We start from the raw sequence: 26323 nt of genomic DNA, 5'->3' as shown, positions 1-26323 counted from the left end.
CTTCAGGACTCCCCAAGACGAGAGCCATTCATTTTAATTGATGCCAGATGGGGATCAGAACGTTGATGGTGTAAAGATAGAAGCAGGGTTTTAGATGCATTAAAAGTAACCAGCCACTCCTTTCCCCATTGTACAACGTGATCAAGATCAGAGGAGAGAGAATCGGAGAGAACTTGGTCGTTTACTGTCTTAGGTGTGCTACCATAGATGGTAGTGTAATCAGCAAAAATGTCTACGAATGATGTTAGGATGTGATTAGGAAGATCATTAATATAGACCAGGAAAACAGTTGTATCCAGGATGGACCCCTGAGGGACTCCAGCATTAATACTGTGAGCTTCTGATTTTTGCCCATCAACTACTACTCTTATGAACCTATCAGAGAGAAATACTATTATGTAAAAATCATAGGTTCTGAAACGGCCGAGCCTATTTTTTTGCAAATTTCACACAAAGGTAATTTATATGCCTGGCAGTGTTCTTAGATATGTTTTGTACAGAAATCCATCCAATAAGTATCGAAAATCGAAAAAATCCGATCTTAAAAATAGCTTTACTCCCTTATAGATAAAAAGAATTTTTACAAGGAAAAATTGTACGTTATACCGGCCAAAGGAAATAAAATATCAGCAAAACATTTTCGAAAATCGAAAATATCCGATCTTTAAAATAGTCCTTCTCTCTATCGATCTATAGATAACAAAAGAAGAATTGTTGCAGGGGGAATATTTTACGTTGCGCAGGCCAAGGGAAATAATCCCATATTTATTACCACCTGGAGATATAGGTCAGTGGTAAAGCATTCGACTACAGATCGAATGATTCCCTGTTCAAGTCTGGGTGTACCTCACCATTTTATTTTATTTCTTTTCTTATTAATGAGTTCAATTTATGATAAAACAAGATTCCATTTAAAATCGCCGCAAATCGTTTCTTTATTTGCATATTTTAAAACTAAATATTAATCAGAAGCGACTTTTCCAGGCTATTCATCGTCTAGCTCAAATATCAGCTGATGTGATATTGCAAACAAACACAGACGGAATCTGATGAACGACATTATTATTATTATTATTATTATTATTATTATTATTATTATTATTATTATTGCAAATTAGTCCACCGGGCAAACTAGCCATCACAATATATAATAATCAGTAGAGGATAGATTCTAAAATAATATATACGCAATCCAAATGCATTAAAATATGTTTGAGCGTACTGTACGACCGGGCGACGCCGTGGGGCCAGATAATATATATATATTGAAAGAACAATACACAAATCCAAAGAAACTACAATTACCATCAATTAAAATATATGACATACTTCCCTCCACCCCGGTAAAACCAGCCTTAGTTGGTACAACACAAAGCAGCCGCGAGGCGTAAAGGGGGCTGCAAAATTCAAGGAAAGCAAGCACAATCCAGATCTTCACTGCCAAGGGGCGAAAACTACTGAAATCTTGAGGAAATTCCAATTCTAGGGAAAACCAGCGGTCGTTATTAGTGAGAAATCAATAGTAGACGACTATTGCGATAACGCTAAATAATTTGCAACGGTAATCGAAAGAAGTGGGAGTGTTGAAAATCTTGACAAATTTGATAATACTTAGGCGCGAGGGAACACTACTTGTTATTAGTAGTGAGCAATCACTGATGATGATTCGTATGAAAGTGTCTATTGAGTTAATAATCTATGTACCTATGAAGTTGAGTTCTTTTCTAGCTCTGACATTTATATAAAAATTTTACTTTTTCTATTAAAAAAAAATTAAAACGAACTTCTTAATATACTCAGTCATGGATATGCGAGCGACTACATGAACGTTAACTAATTTGCATATTCCTTTGAACAACAAGCGTTAATTAATTACTTATTTATTTAGATGTTTGGTTTCATTTCACTATTACGCTATTTCTATTTATGCATAGTTTCTACATTCTGTATAATTACGTAGAAATTAAGATGAAAACGTTCTAGCACACGGATATATATATATATATATATATATATATATAGAGAGAGAGAGAGAGAGAGAGAGAGAGAGAAAGAGAGAGAGAATATCAATAAAATAAAAAAATGACAATATAAAATATATACTAATATATATAGATTTATTCATTTATTCAATAAGAATGATACATCAATTAGGGATGTAAGATAAGTGCAACTCTTTATACCATGCTATTTCTCATCAGAAGAGGGAAGAAGATGCTAGGTAACATAATCGGGATACAACGTCTAGGGATAGCTATATTAGGAACGAAATAATTTTCCATCTAGTGGTAGCGAAGATGGTAACTGGATCGCTGAACGTTCTGGGGTCTATCCTCGCGGACGATACTCAATATATATTTTATAACTTTTAAAATAATTACCATATATTGGATGATGATCAATAAAGAATTAACTCTTTAATGATAAATAAGAAATCTGCACGGATTTAAATATAATATTTATGCGTATAATGTGACCGGGCAACGCCAGACAGCTAGTTAGTGCTAAGAATAATTCTAGAAGAAAAGAGTTCTAGTTTTTAAATTAAAAACGTCCATAAAGATAAAACCACTTATTATTAATCTCAATATGATTTGTCTCTATTCCTTAGCATCTAAGAGTTTTAACAGTAATGATGCATTGAAAAAAATGAACTCTATTTTGCGCACTCAGTAAACTATTTCTTCTGCCACAGTTGATTCGATCGGAAACATATTGACTTAAATAAATCACCTGATCAGACACAACAAAAATGGCGGATTACATTATATCGAACGAATGGTGTTAAGTTGCATTAGTCCGGCTTATTAAAATCAACCGGTCATTGTGTCCAAAACGCGAAACGATATACTTAAGATGCATCCATTTGATGTAGACATTAAGCGATGAAAAAGCTTTTTTTTCAAACAAGAGTGAAAGATCAGCTAAAATTTGATTAAAAACTGAAACCTGAAAGACCAATGAAAATACTATTAAAACTGAAGTGCGACAGACTAATCAAAATGCTATTACAATGTCTAGCGTCACAGACTAATGAAATGCTATCAAAAATGGACTGTGACAGACCAATGAAAATGCTATTATAAATTGATGCATGATAGACTAATGGCAATGCTATTAAAATCGAAGCGCGACAGAACAATAAAAATGATATTACAGATTTAAGCATGACAGACCAACGAAATACTATTTCAAACTGTAGCTTGACAAACCAACAAAATTCATATATATTATTTATGAAAATCGCATTAGACAAAGTACTTAATGTAATGCACTGAAAATACTACTCCAAGATAAAAATCTCAACGATAAGTGTTAGATGGATAAGTTACAACCCAAAATAGAGCAATTTCCACCCTTTGATAAAAACATCGCTCATGGAATGTGAGAACTAAAGCGCAATATAAAGGAAGCGAGAGTTACGAGGCTGTCGAACTTAAACCCAAGTTCCAATTTCTACTCGTTTTTCATACTGTAGCGTTACAAACCAATGTAAATGTTATACAAATTAGGGCGTGACAGATCAACGAAATGTTATTCCGAACTATAACTTGACAAAGCAACTAAACTACTATTTAAAAATAAAGCGAGGCATATCGACAGATGGATAGAAGATTTTATAGATTTATGAATGATATTTCATACTTGGCATGTTGACTTACATTTTAAACGTGACAAATGAACAGATACAGATGCTCAAAGGTCTCTACAATAGGATATGCTCGTTCGATTTGCGTTAAGCGATGTCAATGCTATTTCAAAATGTAAGCCTAAAGACGGTATGACGTTAACGTGAAAATAGGTGTGCCCATTAGAAATAAAATGCGTCCATTTAATTCTATTGAAACCTGGAGAGTGATAGATCAACGCATGAACAGACCGAGAGACAGATTCGTTTATATGGACGCTTGTACGCATATAAACACTTTTCTTTAAAAATCTGCGTCATATTTTGTGGTGTTTGGTGTTAAATTATCGTCTGCTGAGATCAGAATAAATAATCGTTAACGAATAGCGTTGTTCTCGACTTAAAATGTTTCATTTCACAACTTCTCGTCAGACGAACACTATAGGCTTGTTTGACACAATTAGAGCAAGTGCATTATTAGCGGACCAAACGCCATGAAATATAAAAAGATTATGGTATTGTATATTGCCGTTGTCTGAAAGGGACAATACATTTCGATCTGCTTAAATCCATTGGAAAAGAGAACTCTAATACGACTAGAAACTATAAAAAGCTAAGTAACAGAAAGAGAAGTGCTATGTTAAAATTTTCCTTATTAGAGATTAACTATTTTATGTATAATGTTGTTTCGCAAAATTGTTATGAATTATAAATTTTGATCTGACTGATTATATTTGTTTTTGTGAGTCAAGGACATCAGGGAATACATCTTACCTATATTATTAGTCGTTGCAAGCGTTTTTGGAAGTCAGCTTTACTTGAGGATACTTGTTCAAGGATGAGTTAGATCACGTATATAAAATGTCAAAAAAAAACTACATATAAAAGGGCTAATCCATAGATTGAACCTTGACGAGTATTAACACTCCAGATTAATATTGCTTTCCGAGTAATAACAAGTAGTGACCCCAGACTCTTCAATGCTTTCAAGTGACTGCAGTTCAATGTGACCATACCAACAAAGTGTCCTGTTTTGTACACATCTCCATACTGTTTAGATTTAATTTTCTTTTGAGATAATTAAAGCTAACTCTGTAAAAATGTTGTAGAGGGAAAAGTATTTTGATACGTGGATTAATAACTTGGTTTGTTATCTCCACAGAATTTCGACCGATGCAACCTACAATATTCTTCACGTATATCTTTATGAATTTTGTAAATGTATGGAATTTCGAAGTGAAACATTTATTTAATCCATGAGAATAGATTGTTCTCATTCGGTATACTCTGATGGGTTGAAGTGTTAATTTTATGTTATTCTTAGACATTATTGGGAGTAGATTAAAACCTAACCTTCAGAGGACTGCCATTTAATAACATCTAGACAGGATCAGTATCATTTATATTTGTTTTTATAAGAGTAAAAATATACATTTTGCCTCTAGTATTAGCCATTATGGGCCTTCACGAAATGCAGCTCAACTTAAAGAACATTTAGGTTCGGTATATGTAATTTATGCAAAGAATTATGCATAGAAATTGTTAATTTCTCTACAAGAGCTTTAAAGTTTTACCCACCTACTATAACTTTGTAATTCTGACTCTGAGATCCATATGTTTCCTAGTGTATTCTTGAAATAAAAACGTAGTAACATCAACAAGGCTAGAAATTTTATGGATAGGTCAGAAATAAACTAAAGTTTATTTACACCAAATATAGTTGGATTTCACTAAGATCTATGAATTCTATTAACGAATCTATACTTATATGGGGATGTTGGTTATGCAAATCAGTTATTGGTAACGGACACGTTTTAAATTTGTTTATAATACATATATTATTTTCTTACTATTCAATTGTTGATATCTTTACATCTGATTCTTTGAAATTCTTTTAAAAAATCTTACCCAAACTTCTTGATGCATCTAATTGCAAAACTAATATAACGAGTTTCATTTATCTTTGGAAATGAATAATTTTCGTGAACAATTCTTTTTTCCGAGATCAGACACACACAGGGACAAAGTTTCTTTTATATAATAGTAGATAGGTACGTAGATAGGTACGTAGGTAGGTAAGTAGGTAGGTAGGTAGGTAGAGATTTTGTATACCATTAATTTGATTTAGCTTTGTAAAAGTTAAACTAAAGTATTTATCTTTTTCGATCCTTTAAAAAAGTAAATAACTTCATAAACTTCATATTATTGCTAGTAATTTATGATTGAAATGTTTACTAATTCGAAAAAAAATTCTTCGATTAATTTTAAATCTCTATCTCTATCTTCACTATTATATATAAAAAAAAAAACAAAAAAACTAGCAAGTCGCCCGGCGTTGAATAATACAAGTGATTAATCCACGTCTCTAAATACGTTTCCTTCTACAACATTTTTACAGGCTTAACTTTAATGATCTCAGAAGAAAATGAAATCTGAACAGTAGGGAGACGTGTACAAAACAGGAGACTTTGTTAGTATGGTAGCACACGCATCAATATTATATTTTAATTCATACAGAAACTGAGACATGTGCATGCGAGTTATGTTTTTTTTTCTAAACAGTTCACTTCTTGTAAGTAAAAAAAAATACTCACACTGATCAAAACCAAAACCTAAAGACAGTGAATCAAGTACGATTACCATTAGGCCACCTTGACATGGTCCTTAAAATGTGTTTTCAAACCTACCTATTCTTAACATACAAATATGTCATGCGAACGAGTGACGCATGCGTATTCGTAAAACAGTTGACAAACAGATAAAAGTCCGACGACACCCACGTACCCATTTTTCAATTTTGACCTCTTAGAAGCCATTTTTTCCTGGTGAAAACGGATTAAAATATTTTCTACATGTCTGGACACCCTATGTACCAATTTCCAAACCTGTAGATCAAAAATACGTTGAGTATATAGGTTAAGAATTGTCCTCACACATATTCTCACTTTTATAGATATAATAGATATATATATATATATATATACTTTTATCTGTGCGTGTGTGTGAAAGTTCGTTCCCTATGGACTCCGAAACGGCTGGGTCAATTTTTACGAAATTTCCCACGAAATTAGCAGTGTTCTAAGATAGCTTTTGTATATGAATGTCTTAGATATGTATCGATAATCGAAATAATTCGATGAAAGTCTAATGTCACAAGTACACTACCCCCACACAAAAACTCAACAGATGAAATCAACAGTATGTTTGATATAATAGGGGCGCCTCAGAAATGAATGTTTCTATTTAAAGCACAGTTGCACCATAATACTTAACTTTTTCATTTTAAACTTAAATTCAAGCAATTATCACCACAAGAGTATATATAATCAACAGAAGGTTCTTTGATATGACAGGGGTGCGTTCGAAGTGAATGTTTCTGTTTAGAGCAGATTTGGATGATGATACTTGACGTTTGCATTTTCAACTTTAATTCAGCCATTATATACAAGATAATTTTGTTAAATCTACAACAGTAAGTTCTCCACAGTGCAATATAGACTACAATGTATTCTGGACTAAATCACCGGGGGAGGTATGTGAAGCTTCCTTCCGGTGCACCGTCATGGGTTCCCTTACTAGAGCAGGAAATCAATCGATTTGATCGAAAAATGGGTGATGTCACCGATTTCAACAACAATAAAAAAAAATGAGTGTGAAACTTTCGTTGTTTATTATTTAACCCCAGACAATATCGGATTTTCTGCTAGTTACAAATAAAATGGAAAAGAAACAACATTTTTTCTTATAGTTAACGTGAAGTAAAGAAGAAGCACATTCACGATGTCTGTCAGAGAAGGAACTTTCGCTAGTTTAATATAAAAAAAAATCCGCCAATTCGGTAAAGGGCTGGAACCATTGTGGCAAATTACCCTTTTGGTAATTGTGCAGATCCAAAGACAAGCAACAGAAAAAGAATATTACGCACGTAATATTCTTAAACTTCAATAAATAAATAAATAAATAAATAAATAAACGAACCGAGAAAACGAGTTCTTATCGATAAGTTTTGCGCGTGAAAATATTTAGGGAAGAAAACTGACAAATTGATTTCAAAAATACGTTTGAAATCTACGCGCTAAAAAATCTTAGGAATTTTGTGTAGAAAAAAAGAAAAGAAAAAAAGAAAATCTGTGCGAGGTGAAAATCGGCCTTTATTCGATCGCTTTTTTTTTTCACGAGAAAATCGGCGGGTAAAATTCGCGGGGATTAAGGAAACTCGAAAGGCGGGAAATTTCGGAATGAAGTTTTAGAAATTGAGGAAAGATATAAATAGTTTTGTTTAACATTTTTTGCTTGAAAAGGTGACAAATAAGATAACGAAGAAAGAATAATAATAAAAAAAAGACAAAAAGTGAAAGAAGAAGAAACAACAATAGATAATAAAAATAGAGGTAGAGATTTTGGAAAGAAGCGAAAGTAAAGAAAAGACAATGAACGATAAATAAAAATAAATTAAAATAAATAATAAAATCATAAATAATGAAGCCAAGGAATATGATTTCTAAAATGATAATGAAAGAAACTAAAAAAAGAAATATATAATAAAGAAACTAAAAGAAGAAAGATATAATAAGATGGATAGAGAGGGATACCTTAAAAATGGGGCGAGAGAGAATAAAAGAACATAATTCCGTGTTAAAAGCGTTGATTGAATTTGAATTTTACATTGAAATACGTATGAAATACGTTTGAAAGCCGTATTATAACGCAATATTCTAAAAATAAACACATTTTTATTTGTTTAAAATTAATTTATGTCGGAGTTGTACTCTTTTGTCAGATTCTATACTTGTTTTTTTTTCTTCTTCGTCATAATGTATAGTTGAAGATAAAAAAATAAGTGAATGAAGAGTCTGCGTGCTGTTATATGCGGTATTGTTTTTGAAATGCCGGAAGAATACGTATGGCAACGGGATTTGAAATTCAAGGCAATGTTTTCCGTGTTAGAAGCGTTGATTGAATTTGAATTTTAAATTGAAATACGTATGAAATACGTTTGACAGCCGAATTACAATGCAATATTCTTAAAATAAACAAGTATTTACTTGTTTAAAATTAATATATTTCGGACTTATACTCCTTCGTCAGAATTCTGTTTTTTTCCTCACCATAATGTCTAGTTAAATACTTGTTATTGTTATAATATTGTGTTGTAATTCAGCTTTCAAACGTATTTCATACGTATGTCAATTTAAATATAAAAGAACATGTTTAATAAAAGAAAGTAATGTTTCAAAAAAGAGAAAAAAAAAGGAATAAATTGAAACATTGTAATGAATGCAAGTCGGTGTTTACTTACTTCCCGCTGAAACAAGATATGACTCAACGCCGAAAGGCAGAAAAACCAGCACCGACTAGAAGACACTCTGTCTGACTAAAAAAAATAACCAAGAATGGACCCGTCAACATTTCTCAGTTAGGTATTCTATGCAATGAAATAAATCTACTGTATAAACCTGAATGTACTGGAAAGGCTTTAGTGTTAGGGCCAAACTGGAGCATGCCTTATCTTGACCGAAAGCCTCTGTTGGATTGATCACGAAGTACGAGTCTTTAGTTGGTGTGAAAAACACCGACACACACACACACACACACACACACACACACACACACACACACACACACACACACACATTCAAGTAGACATCATGCTCCTCATCTTGAGTTGAGCATATTAAGAAGTGATACACGAATTACCATTAGCATATAAGCTACGCTCTTTGTGTAAACAAATCGAGCGAAGGTATTTCGGACGATGGCAAAACATCGTTAAATTCAATACTCGTTCAGCAGCCGCCAATAGCGTAATGGTTAGGAACCTTGACTGCCGTAGAGACGGGCGGGTTTCAATCCTGGCTTGAGGTAGTTGCCTGTCTAGCCGCCCTGATGAGCTGCGAAACAGTACTGTATGTGGATGACTATATATATATATATATATATATATATATATATATATATATATATATATATATACTAAAATGCCGCTCATATTATCCAATCGTAAAATACGGTTAAATATTATATTTTAATTTATATAGGTTTCATGTTCCATATTATAGAGCAAATTTTCTATTGATTAGTATATTGTACCCAATATATATAGTAATGATTTAAAAAGTTAATTTCGGTGCTATCTGCTGAAATCGAAACCAAAACCTTCAGCACTCCAACCACAGTCGTTATTTAGCGCCTAAGCCTTCGTTGTCACAGTCAGATCTGTCGCCAGCAACTTTAAGCTAAAAATGTATATCTATGCATGTTCAGAAGTTAGCCGATTTGCTCCTGCTAAGGTCAACCGTTACTTTTTACTTCTTAACCTCTTAGCAGCAAATTTCACAGGCTAAAAACCAAATTGAAAATGTTCTCGATGTCCACACAAATTATATATCAAATTTCAATTCTCTATACCAAATAATTCATGGAGGAGTTTGGTAGAGACTTTTCACGCATATCGACCATGTCACTTAAATAGCGGGTGATATACATTTACTACAGTGCTCTACCCAAATAGGGGTCGTAAAACATAATCATCCACACCCAGTACTGTTTCGTTGTATCACAACTCAACAGTGCGGTTAGACTAGCACCTTTTCCTAGCCAGGAATTGAACCTACAACCATCGCGTTTATAGTCGGCAGTTCTACAATCGGTATATATATATATAAACATGTTAGTGTGCTAGAACGTTTTGATCCCAAATTCTATAAAATTATGCACGATGTAGAAACTATGCATAAAAAAGAATTAAGCGTAATAGTTAAACAAAACTAATTATCTAATAAAAACCATGAAATGAATAATTAATTAACGAACATACGTTTCCCCAAGGAATATGCAAATTAGTTAATCTCTATGAAGTCCCTCACATATCCATGACCATTAAGAATTATTCTATTACTTCAGTTATATTTTTCTTTTAAAAAGGAATTCCATGCAAAATATTCCAAGCTATATTTCTACAAAACATATAAAAAGTTTCCAACAATCTCAAAGGGCTCTTAAGTAGGAATGCAGACCCCATCTAATTTTTTTTTTATTATAAAGTCTAATGTTTTCTACTCTAATTGAATAATCTTTTCAATAAGAAAATGCACACAAAACCAATAAATAAATTTAAAAAAAATCACCTAATTTTTTTTTTGTATTCGTTTTTACTCCTTTACGATTTTCTTAGTTCAATCTTTTCTCCCGACTGTTATGAACGAAGCACACGCTTCATGCCATTCTGTAACTTGGGTTGAATTTTTTTTTCAAATCTCTGATCGTGTATGTGCACATTTTGCTTCACTTTTCTCTAGATTGTATTTAGATGCATTTTCTTTCCGTCTAAATTTTTACAATGCGTCCTCGAATATTTATGAAATGCTTAGTTTGCCAGTCTATCTGTCTCCTACAATTTCAAGATAAGGCTTTAAACACTAAACGTGCAGATGTAATACCGTCATCGTAGTTAAGATGCGTACACATTTTAAATAACGTGATGCCCATCAGTAAACGCATTTTTATAATATTACGTTGATTTGGCACGCAAAAGTTTACAATGTCAGTTTCCTTTGTCAAGTCTTTTTATACTCGGGAGTCACCACTTATCAAGGCTTAAGGGTTAATGAATGTAACGTGGTGATGTATTAACAGTTAATGGTGTAAATTGGATAGAATTTTATTATTTATGGGGACGGCTCAACAAGAACTTGTTTACATTGGCAACCATGTTATATTCAACCGGGAAGCAGACCAACGGAGCAGTGTTCCACAGACAACCATTTCTGGGACAGAAGCTTTGTTTATGGAATCTGCGTTTAGATTTAGGCACAGATAGAGAGTGGGGGAAAATCATATCTAGTGGTTGTAGCTAGTCGAGCTATTTTTGTGAAAGTTTGACAAGGTAGGAACTATAGATTGGATTTAAGTCGAACACTTGCCATGAAAGTAACGATAGAGCAAGGACAGACTCGCAACGTCTCTTCTGTGGGAAAGATGTTGATGGGAAGAGAAACAGAGTATCATTTATTTGGTTACGAAACCGGTTTTAAACTGTATTAAGATAGAATAGGGCACGCCGATTAGCTCCTACCCAGATGTGGCAACGCTCATTTAAGGACATACCTGTCTCTTACAGATAGAGAATTGCGTCGGCAGTCAGATACCTGTACTTCTGCAGTTTAAATTCCGTTTTTCCGTGAGTCTCACTCGGCAACGCCCGACGGACGACAAAAACCAGCCTGAAATGTGCCGAGTGAGCTTATTCACTGAGAAACCAAGTGGCAAAAAGTGGTTAACGAGATGACACCAAATTGGGTGAAAAAAAAAGGGAAAGGAAAGAGTATCATTGTGCCTCAAACAACAAGTCTTTATTCTCGTGACAAGAAAGAAAATGAACAATTCTAGGCTGGAAGCTATTATGAAGTCTCCAGAAACGGTCTTCGCGTTCTGCCAGGACAACCGGCTGCTGGCAATTGAGAGGATTTGCACAAAACGCAAATGAAAGTGTATCCTAAAACAACGAAACGTAACCGAGGGTTTCGGCTGGAGGTGCAGTAATGGCCAGTGTAGACACTAAACCTCCTTGCGCCATAGCACCTTTTCCAGCGATCCCATGTTCGGATACTAATAATGTTTAGATTAATTTAACAGTGGGCCTACGAAACGGCAACCCACAACTTACGGCGATATGGATCCGATCATAAAACTTTTACGAAAAAAATATATATCTCCAAAATAATTTTAGAAAATGTTCTTTGTTGCTTAAAATAAAACAGATACATTTCATTTAATCCAAAGAAAAATAACTTTACAAACAAAACGAACAAAAAAAAAATCAAAAAACAACAAAAAACAAAAACAAAATAAATAATAACAATATTTGTTCTTTGTTCCTTGAAACAAAAAATATTTATTGATTAAAAAAAACTTTGATTACAAGGCATGCTCTCACTTCTAGCAAAAACAAAAAATAAACAAAAAAAAAAAACAAAAACAAAAACAAAACAAACAGTTGATAAAAAATAAAACAGTAAATTTGATGACTTTATTAAGGTATATTGTTTTTGTTTATTGCTTTTTTTTCGTTTTTGTATTGGTTTCTATTCGTTCGGTAAAATCTAGCGGTTTTCATCATTTGCCAGGCGTTGCCGAGCGAGACTCACGAAAATAACAAGATTTAAACTGCAGAAGTACCCAAATACCTGCTAGAGCGGTAGAGTGATCCAACCACTTTTCCAGCAATCTTGGCAACAGATTTGATGTATGTGTTCCATTACAGATCAGTAGTGAAGTTCAGTCCTAGAAACTTGTTAAGATATGGAACTTTCCCAAGAGGAGAGCCATTCATTTCAATTGGAGCGTAATGGGGGTTAGAGCTAAATATCGTTTTATCCATTTGTCACGCTTAACTCTGAAATGTGATTTTTAAAACTCGTAAATTTGCATAATACAGTATGATAGGACTTTTAAAACCGGTTTTATTCCATTGTATGCATTGGTTTTTCTAGTCCTTTCTATAATGAACCACTTACAAGTAAATATAGTGTGTCGTCATCAATAGTAAAAGTAGTGATATTGAATCACTGGATTCGAACTTGAAGCATACGGGTCTTCACTTCACGTCTATATTATATCCATTTGGCTACCACTATTTCTCACAATGTTTTCATGCGTCCTCGTATATCAATGCATTTAACTGCTAGTCTGTCATACATAAGTTTGAGAGAAAGAAAAAGGTGAAATGGCCCAATTATGTATCGTTATATAAAAAACAATATTGTTTAACCGTTGTGTAAGCTTTACAGAGAGGAAAGATAAAAGTGTCGCCCTAAAGAAAACAACACTACAGCTTTATTTTAAAACTTATTGAAAAATTAATTCAGGTAACTTGATTATGTAGTAGAGCTGACATCTATCCAATATAGCCGCCTTCAACCTCAATCACTACCTCGATACGGGTCTGGAACTGAAAGCATGCCTTTTCCACAAGCGCCGGCGGGAGCTCGGCAAATACTCGGCGGATGGGAAGCCATGTTGGTGATGTTCTTGACGTACGATCAAACGAAGTACTCCAGCGCGTTCATGTCAATGGGGGAGGGGGACAGTGAGAGAAGGGTACAAACTCATAGCACTCCATTTGAAGCCAGAGTGCTGCCACACCCAGGGTCTGCCAGCGGCTACTTGATTGCACTAAGGTATAACCACACTCCTCAGCACATCCGGGTACACTTTGGTGTTGACTTTCAAGCCGACTTCGAAGATGTAAGTTGGCATGATGTGGCCCTCACTTGAAACCACACGGAAGACCATTTGTTTTATTACGTTGGACACGTCCCTGTTATTTGTGGCAATCCAGCGATGCATTTTGAGGGCGCTGGCAATGGCCCTGTTGTCATAACTTGGATCGGCAGAGAGTATGAGTTGTACAACGGCACATCTCCGATCTTGCTCGTTGAACATTGTGCCACTTTCAGATATGATAGGAGAGTCCTATCGATCTTGGGATTTGTACACAAGCGACTTACTAGTAGATAGTCTACAACAAAAAATAAAACCGGTTTTCATCAAACGGAAATGGAATCATGTCATCTTTTTTATGGTGACAATTTTATCATCTCATCCTGTATGTGTGTCAGAAATAACACGACTTTGAGACAAGACCGCTGATTGGTCGTCACTCCTTCTCTTGCAGGTAGATTTCATATTCGTAGGCTTTTCAACGTTTTTAAATTAGTTGCTGTATAGTATCGGACAAAACAAACTTACTTTTTTGTTATTTTTTAGGCTTAATTTTAAGCGCCTCTTTTCCGTTGTAAAAATTGTGCAACTACGTTCTTATCAATGCATTTTCATTTATCGGAAATAAGTAAACGTCTTTATCTGTCCGAATAACTGTTTAACTGACAGGGAACTTGTAATTGGTGAATCTTAAACACCAAAAATATATTGATCAATTATCGAAATATGTTTTATATTATAACCTGTTTACGCCAAGTTTAGATCTTCAGCGAAACCAACCAACTACCAAAATCTCACCAGAAAATTTCACTACTAGGCTCAAGTTAGTCAGCAAAATTGTCGGACTTGATTTTGCAAAAATTAAAAAAATGGTTCATCTAAAAAAACTAACGTAAATTTTCTGTCAAGTTTGTGAATTATTTCTGCGCTAACCGGAGCATCCCCTCTTTTCGATTTACCAGCCTTAATTTAAACCCTCGCCACTTCCGTTTTGGCAATGGATGCAATAGCAAAGACTTTACGTTTTTTTTTTTTATTGTTTTACTTTTTTTCCTCCTCCGCGGTACGGGTTCGAACCTGCCTGCTTCCTACCACTTTTTTTTGGGCCCAACAGACACCTCCAAACACCCGGACAACGCTAGACACCCAGGCTAATTTAATATGAAAGCAAAATTTCAAACCTTTGGGGGATTTTGCCTCGTTTCAACATCAGTTTATATACGAAACATATAATATAATGTCGTCGTTGTTTAGTAGTAATCAGTGAAAGAACGTATTAGCATTTATATTTATAATTATTAGATAGATTTGCTGCTGATAACAAAAATGGCGCCCATTTTTATTTATAGTTGTTGTTCATAATAAAGATGAAATTAATCTGAAAATTGTTTCTAGTCGTATACAGTATTTACGAAAAGGAACTAAATCGAATAACATTTTATTCTTCTAAGAACATGGTGACAGATCCGCAAGAAGAACTGATTATTATTGAAATAGCATGTTCATATACATAACCTCGTCTGACACCGAATTTCTTTAACTAGCTCAATACTGTTGGCGTTAGCTTACCAAATTTTCTTGAATTATGTACTGTCAGAGTGAACCTCGTGAAGTTTGCCAGCATTGATTTAATCTGTGAATGTGGGGTCATGGAATCCATTGGATTTGAACTTGGCACACCCAGGTTGTTAATCACCATTGCTCTACACTTCAATCCTCCTCATTATGTTCATATGCATCAACGTATACATGGAAGTCAATCGATCAGTTCGTCCTGTTGTCACAATAAAGTTTGGAGAAGGATTTACAGTGCACAGAATAATTGTAGATATTTTTGGAATTGTTTGACAATCTGTTGCAAATTTATTGACAAATGTTCACTATTTCAATCAAAGTTTTGCATTGTGGTTTTTATAAAGTAAGTGCCTATTAAAATGTATAAACTTTGAGGTACTCATGCTCTTATTGATCCGTGCTGAAATAATAACGTTATTATTTAGAAAGCTATTCTCAACATGGAGGGGGGCGAAGAGGGTGTTGTGTACCTATTCTGTCCTTTCTCCTAACAATTTAATAAAAATAGATATCGTGAAACTTTAATTAAACTTGAAAATATTATTAAAAAATAGAGCGGATCAATAAGTACACTAGCACCAACTTTGAAATCGTCTAAAATGCACGGCTTTTCTTATATATTTCTATATATGGCAGGAAAATAAATCTTCAGACAAAAGATCATAAACGATTTTGCAAATTTCAAACATTTCTCGAGAGAAAAGTAATCATATTTTGTTTAAAAAAAAAACAGCCGAGGAGTCATTTTTTTGTCAGAATAATAGCCACTTTTTGCAATTTTAAAACGTTTCTTAGCAACAACAAAACTATTATTTCATTTTTTAGTAACAAATACATGAAACAAAATAAACACAAGCAAAACATTCAAACGAAAACGGAAGTTCGCCGTTTTTTTAGTGAAAATAATGGCCGTTTCTTTCAACGCATCGAGGCGGGAAAATTCGATGGCCGCAGACGAAAATAAAACAAAACAATTTGATGACTGCAGACGACAATGAAACGCAAAATTTTCTTTGTAAATTATCACAGTTCGTTCATAGGCGTTCAAAAATGTTTAATATGGCGGCGGCGCGAAAAAATAAAAATAAAATGAACTGTGATAGAATCTTTTTGACATTCGCACCCGAGACGTAACGCGAATTTTTGCACACAAAGGGATAATAATAATACTACTACTACTACTACTACTACTAATAATAATAATAATAATATAGCAAGACAAAATATCAATATAAAAACGTGAAAGCGTAAAACAAACAAAATAAAACTAAAAAAATGTCAAAATTTTTTTCTCATTTATCAAGTACTAAAGAACCCAATAGCCTCAATGTCAGTGTAGCAAATCTTAAACGCCTAATCTAGATGTTTAAATAAAATTAAAATTCAATTTTGAGACAGTATTATGGAGTATCTAGAGTAGAGAGTTAGGATAAGAGACAGAAAAAAGTAAAGGAAGTCAGTCATGCATCGTTACATACAAAATACCTGGAGTAAGCCTTATATGAGGTAATGCTGCGCATAATAATTACCGAAGCATTGTGACGTCACCTGATGTGAAAGCAAACTTTAAAAATTTTCAGAAATACAAAAAATATAATATTACTAATAGGTGTATATGCCCAACATTGCCAGGTTAAAACATATTTGCGGGCGAAAAGGTTAGGCACATACTATTTAAGATACACCGAATATCTTTACTGGTTACGATTTTTCTGAAAGTGGACCACATTTATTGAAGTATAGAATACATCCACTTTCGTCTATGAAAATTAAATTAGTGATAATTTCCATATGGTAAAGGGGTAATAACTCTCGTAACTTGAATGAATAAACTTACGTCCTTTTTAAAAACGAATGGTGTTAGGTAATTACAAAAAAACAAAACAAAAAAAACTAAAGTATATTAAATATAAATTAAACTAAAAGTAAATATATATATATATATATATATATATATATATATATATATTATATATATACACACACATATATTTATTTTTTTATTACCGTTTTATCTGTTTAGCTACATACGTTTCCGATGTTGAACAATGTTTACGATCCGACAGCTTCGTCAGGCCTCGCAGAAGTAGTTGTTAGTCATTCGTATATAGCCAACAGATAAAACGGTAATAAAAAAATAAAAACATATTTGCTCTGCAATAGTATTGAGCACTCTCTTAATGTTTTTATTAATTACTAGTTTTACCAAATGCATATATATATATATATATATATATATATATATATATATATATATATATATATATATATAAAAGTGAACTTGTCTGTGTATCTGTGTGTCTGTGCGTCTGTCTGTCTGTCTGTGTACATTTCCCTACACGATAACTCTGTCAATTTTCAGTCTACAGACTCGAAATTCAATATGCAGAATATTAAGAGTTGGGAAAATCTTTCTGATCGGTTTTCTGCCAGAACTTCGGCTGTTAAGGAGTCAAAGTTCAACGATTTAACCTTTGAGAACTCTACTAAACTTCTCCGCCAATTTTGGGTATAAAGAATTGAAATTTTAGGTATAGATTCCTTGGACATGGATCAAACTTAATACCTTGATTTGAGCCCAAAACGATAACGGTTAAAGGGTCATAATAGGGGTCAAAGTTAAAAAAAAAATAACCTCTGCGGTCTCTACCACATTACTCAGACAATTTCTAGTCTAAACATTTGAAATTTTACATAAAGGGTATTCAGAGATAGACCAAGGTTTTTAATCGGTTTGGGTCGAAAATTTGAGCTACCAACATATAAATGTTAGCTTTGTTCGCCGATATTTTCGAAAGTCATCCCCTCTTATCGATTGTCTAATTTAAACCTACGTCACTTCCGGTTTGGCGGTCGTCGTAACAGCAAAGATCACATTTTTTCCCCATTCTTTTCCTCCCTCGCGGTACGGGTTCCAGCCTGCATTCCTACTACCACTTTTTTTTTTGCTCAACACACACGCTTCCAAACACCCTGGAAACGCCGAGCACCCATGCTAGTATATATATATATATATATATATATATATATATATATATATATATATATATATATATATATATATATATGTTCATCAGTCTCTTGTGTACGTACATCTGTAAATGTGTGTGTGCGTATTCTGTACGTATGGATAAGTATAGAAGCATGTGTGGTAATGTATGCGTGTACATGCATGTATGTTTACATATGTGAGTGTGTACGTTGGTTGCGCGACTGTCCAATTCAAGCTTTTATGAATAAATTAGTTTTGAGTAAAGGCTACACAAGTAGCTGACCATTCCTAGTAAAAAAATATTGGGATGGTTGCATCCAAATAGATCTTAACCTCATGGGGTATACCCGTTCCCCATCTGCTGCTAGCCCTGTTCGCCATGCACTCATGTTTCCACTATTCACATTAAAGAAGACCGAAGAGTCGGTCTAAAATATATGCTCTTGAAAGAAAGTTTTTCGTTTTTTTTCAAAAGACTTTTTGTATCCTAAACGTCCACAAATAGGAAATAAATACATAAAATATATAAACATTTATATATTTTTCGTGTTGACACACACACATACACGCATGCATATATATATATATATATATATATATATATATATATATATATATATATATATATATATATATATATACTTGTGAATCCGTGAAAGATACTGTAATTTCTTCAAAAAGTTAGAGAGCTCACAGCATAATATAATAATTGCTTTGTGTTTGTTTCATCGCGTAGAAAATCGTCAGTCAAAATTCATGTTCACGAATTCCATGTACTTTAGCCGAGAAAACACGGGCGCCTATGCATATCTTAAATGTCATAAATATATCTTTGTAAGTTACTAACTATATGAACTCAAGTATTGAGCACTGTTGAAGTAAATACTGAAAATCGATACATAATTTATTATACTTTTATATAATTAATGTGGACACATAAAATAGAATATATATATATATATATATATATATATATATACGCACACATACACATATATATGTATATATGTATTGTGTTGTATATGCAGCAATTAATATGAATAATGATAAAACCTACCTTCTGGGAGAGAAACCTGTTCTGTTCATTTGTTTGGCAGTTCTGTTAAGAAAAAGAAAAATATTTTAGAAGTAGAATATACATGCACATATGCACACACATACATACATACAAACAAACACACCCACCCACCCACCCATATATATATATATATATATATATATATATATATATATATATATATATATATATATATATATGAGGTGCCTGTGTGTGTGGGTATTGAGAAAAATTAAAACATTTACAATAGAATATCTATAGAGTGATTAAATGAGTTGTGACTGCAGAAACATTGGGGGGAAGGAGTGGGAAGCGAGGATATGTAGATGTTGCATGTGAAGAGGATACTGAGATGGAGGAATATACGAATAGATATATAGATATATGAACTATGAAACAAAATGGAAGCGGAAAAGGAAGATTATAATAAGCAACGCATGTTAAAAATATGTTAAAGAGAAATAGGAATTGATTTTGGAAAGTAGATGGAGATAAAGTAAAAGTTAAAGAGGAAAATGAGGAAGAGAAGGAGGAAAATAAAGAGAAACCTTCCGAAATAAGACGAATACGCTAGACATAATGGAGTAAAGAAGACGAAGAATGAGAAAGTGCAGGTGGGAAAGAAGAAGACAAAAAAAAAAAGGAAGGAATACGAAAGCGGAAATAATGTAAATAAGAATAGAAAAGAATATAAGAAGATAAAGAACAGGGCGGGGGAGAAGCAGTAAAAGGAAGTACTACGAATTGGAGTGGACGAAACAGGAGTAAGTTCAGTAGAAGAAGAATAAGAAGAAGAAGAAGAAGAAGAAAAAAATATTGAAAATGTAGAGAGAGAGAGAGAAATAGAGAGAGAAAGAGAGAAAAGGAGCTGATAAAGAGAGAGAGAGAGATAGAGAGAGAGAGAGAGAGAGAGAGAGAGAGAGAGAGAGAGAGAGAGAGAGAGAGAGAGAAGAGAAATGACAGAAAAAGATCGAATAGATGAATAATCGAGATAGATATAACTTGGGGAATAAATGAAATAGGTGCTGCAAATTAATACCAGGTCTGTCAAGCAAGTCTGTCAAACAAATTTATCAACCACACTTCCTTCTCCGGAAAAGAAAATTAACATCCTCACCTACTCCACTTTTATAAAGCCACCGAAACATTGATGTCAAAAGTGTCTGTCTTCTAAGAATTAGAAACCCATAATCTTTGTAAATGCATTTCTCTAGTGTACCAAAGTCAAAATTTGACTGTGTAACGATAATATAAAAACAGAAAATTCAACGTAAGTTTATTTGTTTTTAGTCGAGAATCCATAACTTTTAATTCTAGGTCAAGTTTAAAGTTAGGCTAACCTTTACCGGAAGCAATTTCGAGTTGTTTTTGGTTTTTACATCATCTCACTTTACATATGCTGTATAAAGTAGTTTTGTTTTATTATCTTTGTTATTTATTCTATTTGTTTTCTGTCCTTCTGGGTTTATTTCTCTTGCCTTTATACTGTTTTGTGTTTTTTCATGTCTATAACACAACTGCCACTGTCCTCAAATATGTTCTCCAACTTTTTGTTTGGGGAATACAGCAGAACATCTACATACGAAACACTCTGCTTACGAAATTTTCAGTTTACGAGACGTGGTGTGAAAATTTTTATGTCCATGCGTAGGAAAAATATTTATGAATACGAAAAATACAAATGACAGAATGACAATTTTTAAGCACCTAATTCTTCAAAAGTCCTTTTAACATCGGGCTTTATTCGATTAAAAAAAAACAAAAAACAGACAAACTTATAGTAATTTTCTGGAATTATTTGTATTGGGGTTTAGCTGGAAAACATTTTTTCCTTGGACTTGAATTATTTTTCTAGTTACTCCCTCATAAATAAGAATTAGTTAAAAAAATGAAAGAAAAATGCACGCATTACAATTTTAATCACATTAAAATAATAGAGATTGAAGAAAGCTTTTTTCAAACATTTTCATCGTGCATCCTCTGACAACTTTGCAAGGGGTAGGTGAATTTTTTTATTATTTTTCTGAGAAATTGCAAAAACGCTGCATAAAAGTAAATAATCCACACCACTTTGAATCCTTTTTCTTCCGATCGCATGCGTGTACATAAACTGGATTGAGATCTTTACCTTACCAGTAATAATAAAAAAAAACAATTAAAAGTATATTATGTCACGCAGTTGTTTTTATTAAATAGATTTTTTTTTATATCAAAGAAAGTAAAAAACATAAATAGCAAATGAAGGTATTAACATTTAGGTAACATTTCACTCTTATTTCAATCTGATTTTAAATTTATTATAAAATTTAATGAGTAGTTTCATAGAACTGGGAACGGATTAGACGATTTACGCCCTTTAGCATAGGAAAATTTCAAAATACGAACGTCAAATCAGAACTAATTTCATATCTAAAGGTTCCAATGTATTAAGGATAATTTAATTGAAGCAAATCTCTGCACGCTCTGTAGGCATATCTATGTATGTATGTATGTATGTATGTATGTATGTATGTATGTATGTATGTATCTATCTATCTATATATATGTATATATATATCAATCTATCTTCCTATTTATCTTTTTCTCTCTTTCTAGTCTTCTCTCTTTCTTTATGTATATATATATATATATATATATATATATATATATATATATATATATATATATATATATATATATATATGAGCAAACAGTTAATAAAATATGTTAAAAACACTTTGAAATGAGTTAAAAACATATTCAATCTGAAAAGGAAGCACTAGATAAATGGATAGTCCTTAATCCGCGGAGTTTCGAAGAAATACTCCCCTTCTCATCAGAGGGTAGGAATTTGCGAAATGCGGGATCGGATTTTGCATGCAGAAGTATTTGATGAAACAACAAGTAAGTCAAAGATCTTACTTGAAAACAAAATAAGTTAAGCAGAAGGAATATGCTAAAGAAAAAAGGTGATTACACATGAATTGATAGTCTGGTGGAAGATAAAAAATCCAGTGACGGTAAAATCCAAATAAAATTCAATTGTAATTTTCATTTTATATATATATATATATATATATATATATATATATATATATATGCACAACATACACACACACACATATATAATTATACAACTCAAATGACCTTGTAACGAGTGTTGTACCCAACATCCGGTTTATGACTTCCGGTTGCACATGTGTACATAAACATAAACCCATAACAGCGTAAACAAATAAACACAAATCGCTACTTTTGCAGAATTTGACCTGCGCACTGAAATATTAACGTTATTATTTAGAAATTATTATTTAATATGGGAAGGGTGAGAATTTTTTGCAACTATTCTCTATTAGAAGTATGCTGCCGCAATTTTCTTCCAAATAAATTAACTTTGACCAGTTGACAATGTATTGTTTTACTGTGTACGTTTTCAGCGTCCCATTTTTTTGCGTTTAAATTATCTAAATAATTGTTAATACTTTCTGCATTTTTTTACATCATTCATTTCCGTACTACGTTTAAGTTATTTTAACGCAATTTTCTTGCAAATAAATATACTTTAACCTTTGACAACAATAAGAGCATTTTACAACGTATTGTTTTACTGTGCACGTTTTCAGCGTCCCAATTGTTTTTTTTTCGCGTTTAAATTAAACGACATATCAAAATATGAATAGTGCAGATTTACCTATAAGTATGGCAAACTACTTATAATTCAATGGCTGTAAGTTTTTTTTTAAATAAACAATTATAAAGAGAACGACTCATAGATATCTATATTCTTTTTTCATTTTTAATATACTTTCATAGAAATGTTTCTGTTATGTCACAAAAACTATTTTCTTTACGTCACAAGTGTCACGCTCATACATTAATTCCATAGCTAATATAACATACTAGTCCAACGGGTCACGGGTAGTCTAGCATACATACATATATATATATATATATATATATATATATATATATATATATATATATATATATATATATATATATTAAATTGTAATTCAATGAATTTCAAAAAATTCTCATTGAAATGAAATGAAGTGGTTGAGTTTCATATCAAAGAATTTTTATTATTCTAAGCAAGACAAAGAATGTTTTAGAAAGTTTATCTCCTTAACCTATAGGGTTTCGATGTCTACCATCTCATCAGAGGAGTGAAAATATTAGCAAATAGTTATAAAGGTATGCACCCTATTTGCTAAAGTCCAAAGCAAATAGGGTGCATACCTTTATAACTATTTGCTAATATTTTCACTCCTCTGATGAGATGGTAGACATCGAAACCCTATAGGTTAAGGAGATAAACTTTCTAAAACATTCTTTGTCTTGCTTAGAATAATAAAAATTCTTTGATATGAAACTCAACCACTTCATTTCATTTCAATGAGAATTTTTTGAAATTCATTGAATTACAATTTAATTTATTTGCTCTATCTTGAATATCGAGCAATTCTCGTTTAGATGGGATAACTTATAGAATATTACTGCCAGTAATATTTTGTAAACCTACAATCTCACGTTTACATAACCACTGATTGTTAAATAAAAACTACTCCGAAGTATATATATATATATATATATATATATATATATATATATATATATATATATATATATATATATATATATATATACACGCATGGGTGCCCGGCGTTGGTCGGGTGTTTAGAGGCGTGTGTGTTGAGCAAAAAAAGTGGTAGTAGGAAGGCAGGCTGGTACCGCGAAGGAGGAAAAGAATGGGGGGGGAACATTACGTCTTTGCTGTTACGACTACCACCAAACCGGAAGTGACGTATGTTTAAATTAAGGCTATACAATCGATAAGAGGGGATGACTTTCGAAAATATCGTCGAAAAAAACAATCCATCCCTGTTGAAAAGTGGCCAGTTCAGGGTAAAGAAATTAATGTTTTTAGCCAATTTTTCGGTATTTGTCGTCTGAAGGGGCAACTTCAAAAGGATACTGATCTTGTGAAAATCCGTCGCCTCTGTCGAAAGTTTTAGGCAGACATGCAAACATGCATACATACATTTATAGAATGGTAGTTCAAATTTTCCACCCAAACCGATCCAAAAGCTTGCCCTATCTCTAAATACCCTTTATGTAAAATTTCAAATGTTTAGACCAAAATTGTCTGAGTAATTTTTGGCAGAAACCGCAAAGGTCAAATTTTTAAAAATTTGACTCCTATTATAGCCCCTTTACATTTACTGTTTTGGGCTCAAATCAAGTTATTAAGTTAGATCTATGTCCAAGGAATCTATATCTCAAATTTCAATTGTTTATACCCAAAATTGGCGGAGAAGTTTGATAGAGATCTCAAAGATCAAATCGTTGAATTTTGACCCCTTAAAAGCCAAAGTTTTGGCCAAAAACAGATTACAAAGATTTTTCCAAACCTCTGTACCCTTTATATAAAATTTCGTGCCCTTATACTGAAAATTGACAGAGTTATTGCGTAGGGAAATGTACTCAGATACACAGACACACGCACACAGACAGAAAGACAGACACTTTTACTTTTATAGATACTAGCATGGGTGCCCGGCGTTTCCTGGATTTTTGGAGGTGTGTGTTGAGCAAAAAAAGAAAATAAAAAAAACGTCGTAGTAAGAAGGCAGGCTCGAACCCGTTACCCGAAGGAGGAAAAGACTGGGGAAAACATGACGTCTTTGCTGTTACAACCGCCGCCAAACCGGAAGTGACGTGGGTTTAAGTTAAGGCTAGACAATCGAAAGGAGAGGATGATTTCCAAAAATATCAGCGAAAAAAGCGACCCCCCCCTGTAGAAAAATGTCCAGTTGAAGGTGAAGATATTAATATTTCTAGCCAATTTTTCGATATTTGTCGTTTGAAGGGTCGAATTTCAGAACGATACTGATCTTGTAAAAATCTGTCGCTTCTGTTTTTAGGCAGACATGCATACATACATACATTTATATATTGGTAACTAAATTTTTTTTTACCTAAACCGATTAAAAAGCTCGCCCTATCTCTGAATACCCTTTATGTCGAATTTCAAATGTTTAGACCAGAAATTGTCTGAGTAATTTAGTAGAGACCGCAAAGGTCAATTTTATTTAATTTGACCCTTATTATGATCCTTGAACCTGGCCGAAAACCGATTACGAAGATTTTCCCAAATCTCAGTACCTTGTATATCAAATTTTGAGTCTGTAGACTCTAAATTGACAGATTTATTGCGTACGGAAATGTACACAAACACACAGACACGTTCATTTTTATAGATATATATCCAGATGTATATTAATCTATCTATGCGTACTACTTTGACACGAATTTAAATATAATAATATAAAGAATATATTTCTATCGATATGTATCGCTTGTGTTAAAAACCAAAGGCACGGATAAAATATAACGTAAAGAAAATAAAAACAAAACAACAAAAAAAAAAACAAAAGAAAAAAACAACAAACAATCGAAACAATCAAGCAAAATGAAACATCCATCAAAGACGTGGCATTTATTTGTGGCGTCGTTTGTTGAGCGCCACAATTTCATTCGCGCAAAACGCCAGCATATTTTTGATTACATTTACTGCGCAGGCGCAGAAGCGATTTGCCGTGAAAAGGCGACATCATGGCTGACATTTTAATGCCTATGATTATCGTTCTTTCTCGTTCGCAATACAGAAACCATGATGAACACTTGAAAGTACAATGAAACAATGTAACGAAAAATAAATATAGATTCGCATAGGCAGGTAGACATATAGATAGACAATAATATATGAATCAAATTTGATAGATATACTGATATATTGGATATATTGATTTATGTATATATATATATTTGTAAGTTATAAAAATAGGGGTTGTATTACTGTACACATAGA

The 26323-nt window shown here is 32.9% G+C and overlaps 1 protein-coding gene across 4 annotated transcripts in view; it reads right to left on the bottom strand.

Moving 5' to 3' along the window:
• Positions 1 to 26323, bottom strand: part of LOC145293079 (uncharacterized) — a 665443-nt gene that overhangs the window by 633263 nt on the left and 5857 nt on the right. For all 4 annotated transcript variants that reach the window (XM_080139442.1, XM_080139450.1, XM_080139432.1 and 1 more), the window contains exon 2: positions 19474 to 19515. The gene's annotated coding sequence lies outside the window, so the exon portion shown is untranslated. The remainder of the gene's footprint in view (positions 1 to 19473; positions 19516 to 26323) is intronic.

Source organism: Euprymna scolopes, chromosome 2 (assembly GCF_053919585.1).
Source record: "Euprymna scolopes isolate OS-2025 chromosome 2, ASM5391958v1, whole genome shotgun sequence".
Classification (NCBI taxonomy): domain Eukaryota; kingdom Metazoa; phylum Mollusca; class Cephalopoda; order Sepiida; family Sepiolidae; genus Euprymna; species Euprymna scolopes.
Note: the sequence above shows the minus strand (reverse complement) of the source record. Positions and strands in the feature narration are given on the sequence as shown.